Raw genomic sequence first — 11,249 nt, forward strand, 5'->3', positions numbered from 1 at the left:
CCTTCTTCCATAACCTACTATTTCAGCCCATAAAGAGACTTCTTCAATTTGCAAACTAAGTGCTCTTGCCGAGGTTGACTGAATCTCTCTAGTTGTACCATATAGATATGCTCCTCCAAGTCACCATGGAGAAATGTTGTCTTCATGTCTATTTGTTCTAAATGTAAGTCATAATGAGCTACTAATCCCAACACTACCTGATGAAAGTGTGTTAGACCATAGGTGAGAAGATTTCATCATAATATACTCTCTTCTTTTGCGAGTACCCCTTTGCCTCTAACCATGCCTTGAATTTCTTTCATTCCTTTTCTGAAATTCTTTCATTCTTCCTATATACCCATTTGCAGCCTATTGCCTTCTTCCCATTTGGAAGCTCCACCAAATCTCAAGTTTGATTCTTATGCAATGACTTAATTTCCTCAATCATAACACTCATCCACCTACTTTTCTCCTAGCTGTGCACTGCCTTTTAAAAATTAGTTGGATCATCGCAACTGGTAATGAAAGCATAAGATACCAGTTCATCAAATCCATACTTGGGCGGTTGTCTGATAGTGCGTATGGATCTCTGTATAGGAACACTGTCAACTTGCTGGTTTCCTAAACTAGAACTCCCTCCAACCGGGGGATCAAAATCATTGCCCTGAGTTTCTAACTCCACCTGCACAGCATGCTCATTTATACTTTAATTTTCTAGCTCATGTTTCTCTTCATCATCTTCTTAAGTACACTTCACCACGCCTGAAAAATGTAGCGTCTAGACTTTGCGTCAAGTTTCGATCTCTCCGCACTAGATACATATACATAGGCTAGACATCTGAATACCCTAAAACCAGAGTAGTCTACCTCATTACCTGTCCATACCTCCTCTGCCACTTTCCCCTCTAGTGATGCCATTGGGAATCGGTTTACCAAGAAACAAGTCATACTAACTACATCGGCCCAGAAATTCTTCGCAAGCCTTACATTTAGCCTGAGACACCGAACTCTCTCAACTAGAATCCAGTTTGTGAATTCCAGTATTATCCCAAGAGGGGGGGGTGAATTGGTTATTTTAAAAATTAAGTCTTTCAAGTTCTATTTTTGAAAACTATCAATTACAAACTTGCAAGATACTTACAACTACCTCAATGTTTTTCAATTAATCAACCTAATAAGTGATTTTGTCAATCAACCTAATTTACTCAATTACTTTGTAGACCTACTATATAATTAAAATATTCACAATATTCACCCAAATAAGATTATGCTAAAATTAAATAGAGGTAAGGGCAAGAGAGATGCAAACTCGATTTTTACGAGATTCGGCCTACCTCAGTCTACATCCTCGCCTTAAGCAACCCACTCAAGGATTCTACTAAAAATCTGCTCCTTTAACTAGGTCAGAACTTCCCTTACAATCCGTTACTTACAAGAGACGTAACTTCCTCCTCAACTCCGGTTCACAGCCTGAACTATGAATACAAATTAATGAATACAATTTTTGCAAAACTCAAAATGCTTCTAACCAAGCTAGTGAGTACAAGATAAATCCTAGTACATAATCATATGATACAACATGAAGCTCAATGAGTGTGTAAGATGTTTTCAATGATATTTGTGTATCAACAAATATATGATCTTTGCCTCTAAAAATTTTATTCAACCTAAAACTAATGTAAATGTATCTTTCATGAAATGCATGAGTCCTAAGGGTCTGTTTAGGGTATATTTGAGATTTGAATTATATCATATGACATATGTAAATACATTCAATTCTAAATACCCATTCCGATTGAAGATTTTGAACTTGAAGCTTGCTTCTTCATCCTTTTATTCCTGTAGTTCCATGGATTGAGTCAAGTGATATGTACTTTAGGTTCCTCATGGCTTCCATATCAAGTTTACCGTTCATGCAAATTATAATCCGATTCACAAACTCAATTGCACAAATTAAATACCAAGTGATTTGTCATTATCCAAACAGAATTGGACTCATAGAGTCAACACAGTTCATCATTTCAGTCACACCATTTTGTTGAGGTGTCCGATGAACAGTGAAATGTCTCCTAATGCCCTGCTACTCACAAAATTCCATGAACCTAGAATCAGCATACTCGATCCCATTGTCTGACCTGAGGCATTTAATTCTCTTCCCGGTCTGATTTTCCACTTCAGTTTTCCACAACTTAAACTTGACAAATGTATCTGACTTGTGTCGCATGAAGTTCACCTAGACCTTCCATGGGTAATCATTAATAAACTCACAAAATACACATGTCCTCCCGTGATGCTACTCTCACCGGCCCTTAAACATCAGAATGTATGTAATTAAAAATGCCTTCTGTCTTATGCATAGTTGTTTTAAACTGTACGTTGTTCTACTTCCCAAGAACACAAAACTTGCAAAAGTTCAACTTACATGTTTTCATACCCTTCACAAGTTTCCTCTTATGAAGTTCTTTCATGTCATGCTCACCTATATGCCCTAACCTCATATCCCACAAAACGGTGTCATCAAATTCAAAATCTACGGTTGTAGCTCCACCTACAACTGTAGTGCCCAGGAGTGTATAAATGTTTCCATCTAATTTTTGCCTTTTCATCACCATTAGATTGCCTTTACACACCTTTATAACTCTACTTTTAGGCTTGTAACTAGATCCATTATAGTCCAAAATGCCTAATGAAATTAGACTCTTCCGTAGGTCCGGAATGTGTCTTACATCATATAGGGTTCTTACAACACTATCAAACAATTTAATTCATACATTTCCTATTCCAATGATTTTACATATAAACATCATTGACCATAAGGACTGAACCTGAGTTAACTAACTTGTAAGGTTGAACCACTCCTTATTTGAAGTCATGTGGTAAGAACATGCTAAGTCTAGGATCCAAGAGTCCGTGAGGTTATCCAATCTCGACAAAATTGAAAGTATGTCACCATCACTGCATTCTGAATTTCCTTTTTCAACTACATTTGCTAATTTTGAAGTGGCTCATTGCTTTTCAGCATTCCCTTTCTTCCATTCCGAACACTTTTATTTTATGTGTCCTTTTTTACTGCACTTAAAACACCGGATATCATTTTTCTTCTTGAATTGAGATCGGGACTTACTTTGACTCGATCCATTTCTAAATTTTCCTCTCTCACATTCATGGTTACCCTTCACCACAGGCCTTTCCTCGTGTGAAATTTCATCGCTGGCTTTTTTTTTTTCTTTAATGAAAGCCCAACAACGCGCTTGTTACCTCTTCCAAATTCTGGATCTCTTTACCCCATGTAAGAGTCGTAACCAAGTTCTCATACGTGTGAGACATTGACAGGGAATTCAGTAGCATCAACACCTTGTCATCTTCCTCGAATTTCATAGCAACCCACATTAAATCACTTATAATTTGATTAAATGCATTGATGTGTTGGTTCAAATTTGAACCTTCCACCATCTTAGGCCAATATAAATTTTGCTTGAGAAAAAGTTTATTCATAAGAGACTTAGACATGTACCGGCTTTCAATCTTTTGCCAAATAGCCACAGGAGAATTTTCTTCCATGATGTGATACAGCATGTCTTCGACCAAACACGATCTAATAGTAGCCACAGTCTTTGCCTCCAATCCCTTACAATTTGCCTCATCCATGCCTTCTCGTTGAACACCATACAAGACCTTCACCACCCTTTGCTACATAAGCAAATCTTTCACCCTTCTTTGCCACAAACCAAAGTTCTTGGTTCCATCAAACTTGACAACGTCAAATTTTACAAACGAAGTACCCGAAACCATTACAGCAATGCTTTAATATCAATTTGTAGTATAGATTGTTTTTGCACAACAGAATATTGAATAAATCAATTGCAGCAATCAATGATAAAGCAAATACAAAACACAACCACGTAGTATGTCTAAAAACAATAGAAACGACACAAGAAATTACGTGGTTTGGCAATGCCTACATTTATAGGAGCAATTGGTAAAGAATTTTACTATTTAGTATCAAAGACACTTACAACACTTGGAACATTAAAAATACATCAAAAGCAATGTATACATAAAGTTCTTGGGGGCTTTCCCTCCAAACCCCAACCAACTTAATGTTCCTTTTTCAAAATTCAAAAATTTGTGCTATGTTCTTGAGCCAAATCGTTGACTGATTGGGCCAAATCGTCAATGGTTTCAGATAGAATGTAAATTGTCTGAATTCAAGTGTCAAACCGTCAACGGTCATAGCCAAACCATTGATGGTTTCCCTGCTGCTCCTCAACACTTTGATTTTTAATCATGATCTCTCCTTTTATATGTATCTCATTCAGTATATGAGCCACATATCACAACAGATATTAAAAACTAAATAATGAAGATATGATAAGGATCTAATGCTAATGGTATGAAATCAAAAGGGAGGAAAGGATGAAGAAAATATAAGGAAGGAAGAAGAAGAAGATACAAGGAGGATAAACAAACCTAACCTGTCAATTTCAAATTCAAAAAGTTGTTTACAGCAAAGCCTAAATGCACATCTATTTACAAACAAACCCCACATACACATACACCTAACTAATAATATAACACATTTTAAATGATCCTTTGAACCTATTATTTAAAATTAGCCTCCAAATTGGATAAAATGTGACCCATCTAATAGCTAGTTTGCATCCAACATCACAACATTAACTCTCTGTCATTCTGGATCATCTATAGATCAAATAGTTTCATCCACTCCAAAGCAACTCTAGAAGTCATTGCAGTACATTTGAGTTTAATTTTTTATAAGTTCCCAAGATTTTTAAATTTTATATCATTGTTACACTGGAAAACTATTTTTTCTTCTTATTCTTCTTTTTCTTTTTTTGGGGGGGGGGGGTTTGGGGAGTTTGAGAAAACAAAAGTGAAACAAGTAAAATTAAGACGTGTACCTTAGTTTTCTAAGTGACCAGACAATAGACCTTCCCTATATATGATATAACAAGTGATGAACAACATTCAACATATTCTTTAGATATGCTGCAAAAATGTGTAGATGTACCAACAAAAGTTTAATTTTTAGCATTAAATAAAGTTAAAAAATTACCAATAAAAAAAAAAAACTAATGCTCATTAAAAAAAAGAATAAAAAAATTAGCATTGCATGTTAAGGTTGTTCATGATATCTGAGTCAAACCTGTATTTACCAAATCAAAACAATGAACAACCCGAATCAAACTTGTATTTAGCAAGTCAAACCGATCTCATCGATTTGGAGATTTTTTAGAGATTTAATGAACCAAAACTGAATCAAGTACTTTGATTAACTGACAACATGGTTAATCGATAGCATGGTTAACTAATGGTTCAATTCAGATATCTGATTCGAACAAAATATAGTCACCTTTTATATTATAAACAAATATATAAATATTGATCTCTTACAATAAAAGAGTTCACTTCTAGAGATAAAATTGAATGAAAAAAGAATCTATTATTGTTGGGAAATAGAAATAAGAACACATAAATGGAATTTAAACACTAGATCCACCAACAGAAAGAAGAACACAAAAACGGAATTTAAACACTAAAAACTGAACCAATATGAACACTAAATCCACCTACTAGAAAGAACATAGAAAATGGGATTTAAAATTATAAACTTACTAATAGAAAATTGTTAGGAAAGGGAAGGGGTGAGTAGAACTACAAAAGGGCAACAAATGGTGAGGGCAGCAAGGGGCAATTGCCTGTAGAGAACATGGGAATAGTCCAACAAATATTTGGGGCAATTAGGAGGGTAGTTTTGGTTGGAGCTTGGAGGAGAGAATGAAACTTGAGAAGAGGCAATAGAAGAGCAATCAGAAGGGGGTGAATGAAACTATGGAAAGGTGGTAGTTGGCGAGGGCACCAAAGAGTGATGGACGATGGAGAACAAAGGAGGTAATTTGATGGTGATTTGGAGCCGTTGAGCCGAAATAAAAATGGAGCCAGCTTTGATGAGTTGTAGAGAGCTAGGTTTGTTGTGTTGTAGTGTCAGTACCAATCCTAGCTCACCTCATTGAACCTCATTACCACCATTCATTTATATCCATCCCCATCCATCTATATAAATGGAGATGTGTGCACATGAAAAATATGTGAGTGAATAATTGAGTCGAAGGTGAGAGAGAGAGAGAGGTGTGAGAAAGAGTGAGTTGAGTTAAGTGAAGTGCAATTGCCTCCTCCTCCTCTTGTTTTTTCTCTCAATTTTAGTGAAGATCGGCGTGCTCTATGGACGTAGGTCAGTTTAGGTCGAACCACATTAAATCTTAGTGTTCATTTTGCTTGTTTATTTTATTTGTGGTGTGATTGTTGCTCCTAGATCCCCAACAATTGGTGTCATAGCTAAATCAGAGAAAAAAAGCCTCTACCCAGTATCTCAAAATCAAGTTTTGAGCATACCAGTGTGTTCCTCTCGACGAGACAAAGCCAATGGTACAAACCGGAGTTCAAATGGAGGTTCCACGAGCCCACATGCGCTTTTAGGAGTTTGCATCATCATCATGCACCACTAGATCATCGACTCGTGACCTCACGTGCCCACATGCGCAGCATGTATCTCACACATATGTTGCAGCAGCTGACATCAGTGTGTCCTTATCAGCTCCTTGTCAATAGCCGCAGTCCACGTTTGTTATCCTAATTAGTTGCTGCAGTAGTAGTTGGGACCCACTTTGCCACGTTAGCAACTGGGACCACTTTACCACGTCAGTTGCCACGTCATCATCTAGACCCCACTTTGCCATGTCAATAGCCACATCAGCAAACAATGTTGATAACGACTTTAGCATATTCCGTTAAAAAGAAAGATATTTTGTTAAGTTTAACGTAGTTTAACCAGAAAGTTTGACTAGGTTTTTTAGAGCCATTTCAGGTCTGTTTTTTGAACGAGTTGAACCATTTCCAAGGTTTTTGGCCATTCTAGATTCAACCATGCTATCCGTTTGATCTAATTCCATCTTTAGGTATGTGAATCGAGATGTAGAATGAAAAGAGCTCAAAGATCAAGATGTTTGACGATATCAATTTCGATTTTTGGAAGATGTAAATCAAGGACTACTTATTTGGTAAGGAGTTGCACTTACCACTGAAGGGAAAGCCAGAATCCATGAAGGAGGACGAGTGGGAGTTGCTTGACTGAAAAGCTCTCGGAGCTGCTAGGATGACATTAGAAAAATTTGTTGTCTTCTACATCAAACACATGACAACCACCAAATCACTTATGGATGGGCTTTCCAACATGTACGAGTAGCCATCAGCTGCCAATAAGGTGCACTTAATGAAAAAATTGTTTACCATACACATGCCCGTAGTTGAAAGTTTTAGTAAACATCTGAACAACTTCAACAAGTTGTCAGATCAACTCGCCTCAGTTAAAATCATATTTGACAGTGAAATTCCTACCTTACTGATTATTAGTCAATTGCCTGAGAGTTGGAAAGGTATTGTTTGTTGGCCTTACAAGGTTTAAAATCTTGTTCTCTTGTTTTGATGCTAAGTGGAATTTAACATATTTGTATGAGTAATGTTGTCTCAGGGCTCATATATGAGAAAGCACGGTCAAAGTGCTCACAAGGATCAAATGAAGTTTAAAAGAGTCAAAACATGGATTTAAATATCAAAGCATGAATTTAAAGATGATATATTAAAACTTGAAGAATATGAGGATATGAATGATTTGTTGAAAGGCAAGGAATGTTTAAAGTCAAAAGAGCCAAAGAAAAGCAAAGTGGGAGAGCTAAAAGAATATTAAAGCTTGAAGACCAAGAAAGAGCCAAAGCAAACACGAAGACTTGAGCGTTTAGAATGTTAATGTCATAGAAGTTTCATGTAAGTGCTTTAATGTTTAAAATATCGTTTGAAATATTATAAACCTCTTAAGTTAACTTATTAGACCTAGATACCTTTTAAAATACTTGAAAAATATTTTTATAAGGTCAAAAATTATTTTAAAAAGGTTAGAATCATTTTTGGAATGAAAAACACCAAAAAGTGTTTTTCCAAATGTTGTCAATTTTTATACATCTGCATTGAGGTACATTTTTATCTATCAAAAACTCATTATTTTAAAATATGTTCAACATGAAAGTTGTAGGATTTTCTTTTAGATTTCTTTTGATACTAAGAACACCTAATATGGAGTTATATAGAAAATGTTATGAGCAAAACACTGAAACAGGGTCACAATTGTCAGCCAACCGAACATTGTTCACGAGAGGAACTTCAGTTGATTGAACAACACACAGAACTACTTTAGACGACCGAAGTGTAACTTCAAATGTCTAAAGAATAACTTCAGATGACTGAAGATTAAGTTCAGTAATCTAAAGATTTTTTGTTGAATTTTTTTTAGAGGCAGAACCACCTAAGATGACTGAACCCGAGACTTCAGTCATCTGAACACTGTTCAACGGGCAGAAATTTTAAAAGTTTTAATTTTTAAATATTCGTTGCTTGGGCTCCAAACTTTTTAAAATTTTACTATAGCAACATGGAAAAGAGTTTGAAAGCCTATAAAAACATGGAATTGCAAATTAAAATACATCCAAGAATTGAAAAATCTGTTTTGAGAAGCTGAAAGCACTCTTGTTCTTCCAAAGTTCTCTTGCTCACTCATTGAAAATATCTTTTGCTGAGATATTCTGAAGTGCTAATCCTTCCTTCTCTGAATTCCTACTACTAATCCTCATCTAAGAAGGATATTGGTGAATTCTACACTTAAGCTTCATCGTATTTCATATTGATATTTTACATTGAAGTATATAGTGTTGAACTTGTACTAACTTGCTCTTTGTGAGAGTATATTTGTACGCATACTATATCTTGTTTCGTATAGTTCTTTGATGTTCCAAGGATTGTTTGGATCGTTGGCTAAGCAAGGGGACATTGCTTAGAGAGGCGGGCTCTAGCCTAAGTGAAGGAGTGTTTGAGCGTGGGGTATCACTTGTAAAGGTTTTGTTCCACCCGTCAATGGAACAGGTTTAGTGAATCCCTTGGTGGTTTGCCAAAGGTGAGGACGTAGGCCGGGTATTAGCCGAACCTCGTAAAAATCTTCATCTCACTCTCTCTTTCCCTATTCTTTATTTTCAATACATATTTAAATTGCGTGGATGGTTTAAATTTGAAAATCATATAAACTACCTATATTTGGAATTCAAGTAAACCTTAAAGTTTGATTTTGATTTGGGTTGTGGAAACTGAAAGGGAGTACGTTGGTTGAACCATTCTATGCGGAAACCATACAGGAGTATGTTACTTAACTAAACATCCCAAAGAAAAACTAACTTAAGAGTTTATTTGAATTCTGAAGTTTGGAAAGAGCAATTGGATCTTATATTGAACATCACATTGAAGAAGCATTTTCATATACACAGGGCTTTGTTCAAACTCGCATTTATTATAGGGCTTAACACAATACAAAAGTTGAAAGTTACATATACCATTAATATATTGTGATTGTATGGTATAAAGCTTGAGATTAAGTGAGCTGTGTTTATATTTCAGAAAGTGCTAAATCTTGAATGATTTCATCAATCTAATAGTGCTGAAGTGAATTTATATTTGGCAAACAAATAGGTTGTTGGTTTGAGCATTGTGGTTGATAGGCTTGACTAGTTTAATTATTTGTGTGGTTGAAGATTGAATGTTTTATTAGTTGTCTTGTTTATCGTTTAAGAGAAACCAAGTTATTGTTTGATTGAAAAAATAGATAAACAAGTCAAAGAATTGGTTAAATATTAAAAGAAGTTAAGGACTTTAAAAAGAACTAAAAAGAAAGTTTTAAAAACCAATTCACCCTCCCTCTTGGGAAGTTATTCCTAATTTCATCGTTATTGTGATCAGTAGCTCCGCAGGAAAATCAAAGCAGAAGTACGACAAGGTCATTAGCATAATTTTGACGGAAGAAATCAAGATGTAGTTAAATAATGCTTCCACTTCAAGTTCAGCCTCGAACGTGGAAATCCAAGTGAAAGATTTAGGGAAAGGAAGCGGGAATGGATGATTAAATAATCGTGACAGATCTAGGACCAGATGGTCCAGATTCAAAAATCCCAGAGGTTCCTAGTGCACAAAGAACATTGAGTGCTAGAACTATGAAAATATTAGATATTACAGAAATTAGTGCAAAGGTCCAAGGAGAGAATATGAGGCGAAGACAAAAGCAACCGTAGCTTCAGAAAAAAAGTGATATGTTGATATGCTTTTTGGAGAGCAAGAAGGAGTCTTGGGTCTTAATCATTGGAGCCTTATTTCACTCCACTTGTAGTAGAGATTGCTTAGAAGAGTATACACCAAGTGATTACGGTAAAATATACATTGGTAATGATCAACCTTGCAATATAGTCAGCAAAGTAATTGTGAAAATCATGATGAATGAGTCTATATGAAAGCTAAAGAATGTTAGATATATTTCAAACCTGAGAAAGAACTTGATCTCAATTGGACAATTGACATATGAGGGATACACCACAACATTCATTGGCGATGAATGGAAGATATCAAAGAGTGTACTGACGATTACATGAGATAAGAAAAGTGGAATACTTTATGTAACATTCAATGTCTACATGTCTATTTTAGTTGCTACAGGAACTGACGATAGTAACATTTGACACCAACGATTCGGTCACATGAGCGAGAAGGGACTCAGGGTGAAGCACTCAAAGAGAAAATTGAGTGATCTACGGTTAGTCGAGATTGATATGTGCGAGGATTGCATACTCAGAAAACAAAAGAGGGTCAGTTTATAGACATACACTCGTACCCCAAAGAAGGAGAGACTTGAACCAGTTCATTCAAACGTATGAGGACCGACAACCGTTTCATCCACAGGCAGAAGGAATTACTTCGTGACATTTATTGATGTTCAGAGCAAAAGGAGGGTGACTATGGTTGGAGCTTGGAGGAGAGATTGAGAAGATGGAACAGAAAGGGCAATCTACTTGAGCCCTAGTTGTAGTTTGATAAATTGGGATTTTATTTTTTATTTTCTTTTGAGTTTTTATCTAGTATGTTTAGCTAAACACTATTTACCTAAGGTCCTAAATAACCAATAAAATATAACCATGTGAATTCATTTTTAATTTTAAAACATTTTATAATTAGTTGTATATTTATACAATAAATTAGAAATATATATATATATATATATATATATATATATATATATATTGGTTTGATTTGGGACTAGTTCAAACCGAAATCAAATTGATATCCCAAATTTGTAAAAAATCTTAACCAAATTTAACCAAACAAAT

Source organism: Malania oleifera, chromosome 2 (genome assembly GCF_029873635.1).
Source record: "Malania oleifera isolate guangnan ecotype guangnan chromosome 2, ASM2987363v1, whole genome shotgun sequence".
NCBI classification, from domain to species: domain Eukaryota; kingdom Viridiplantae; phylum Streptophyta; class Magnoliopsida; order Santalales; family Ximeniaceae; genus Malania; species Malania oleifera.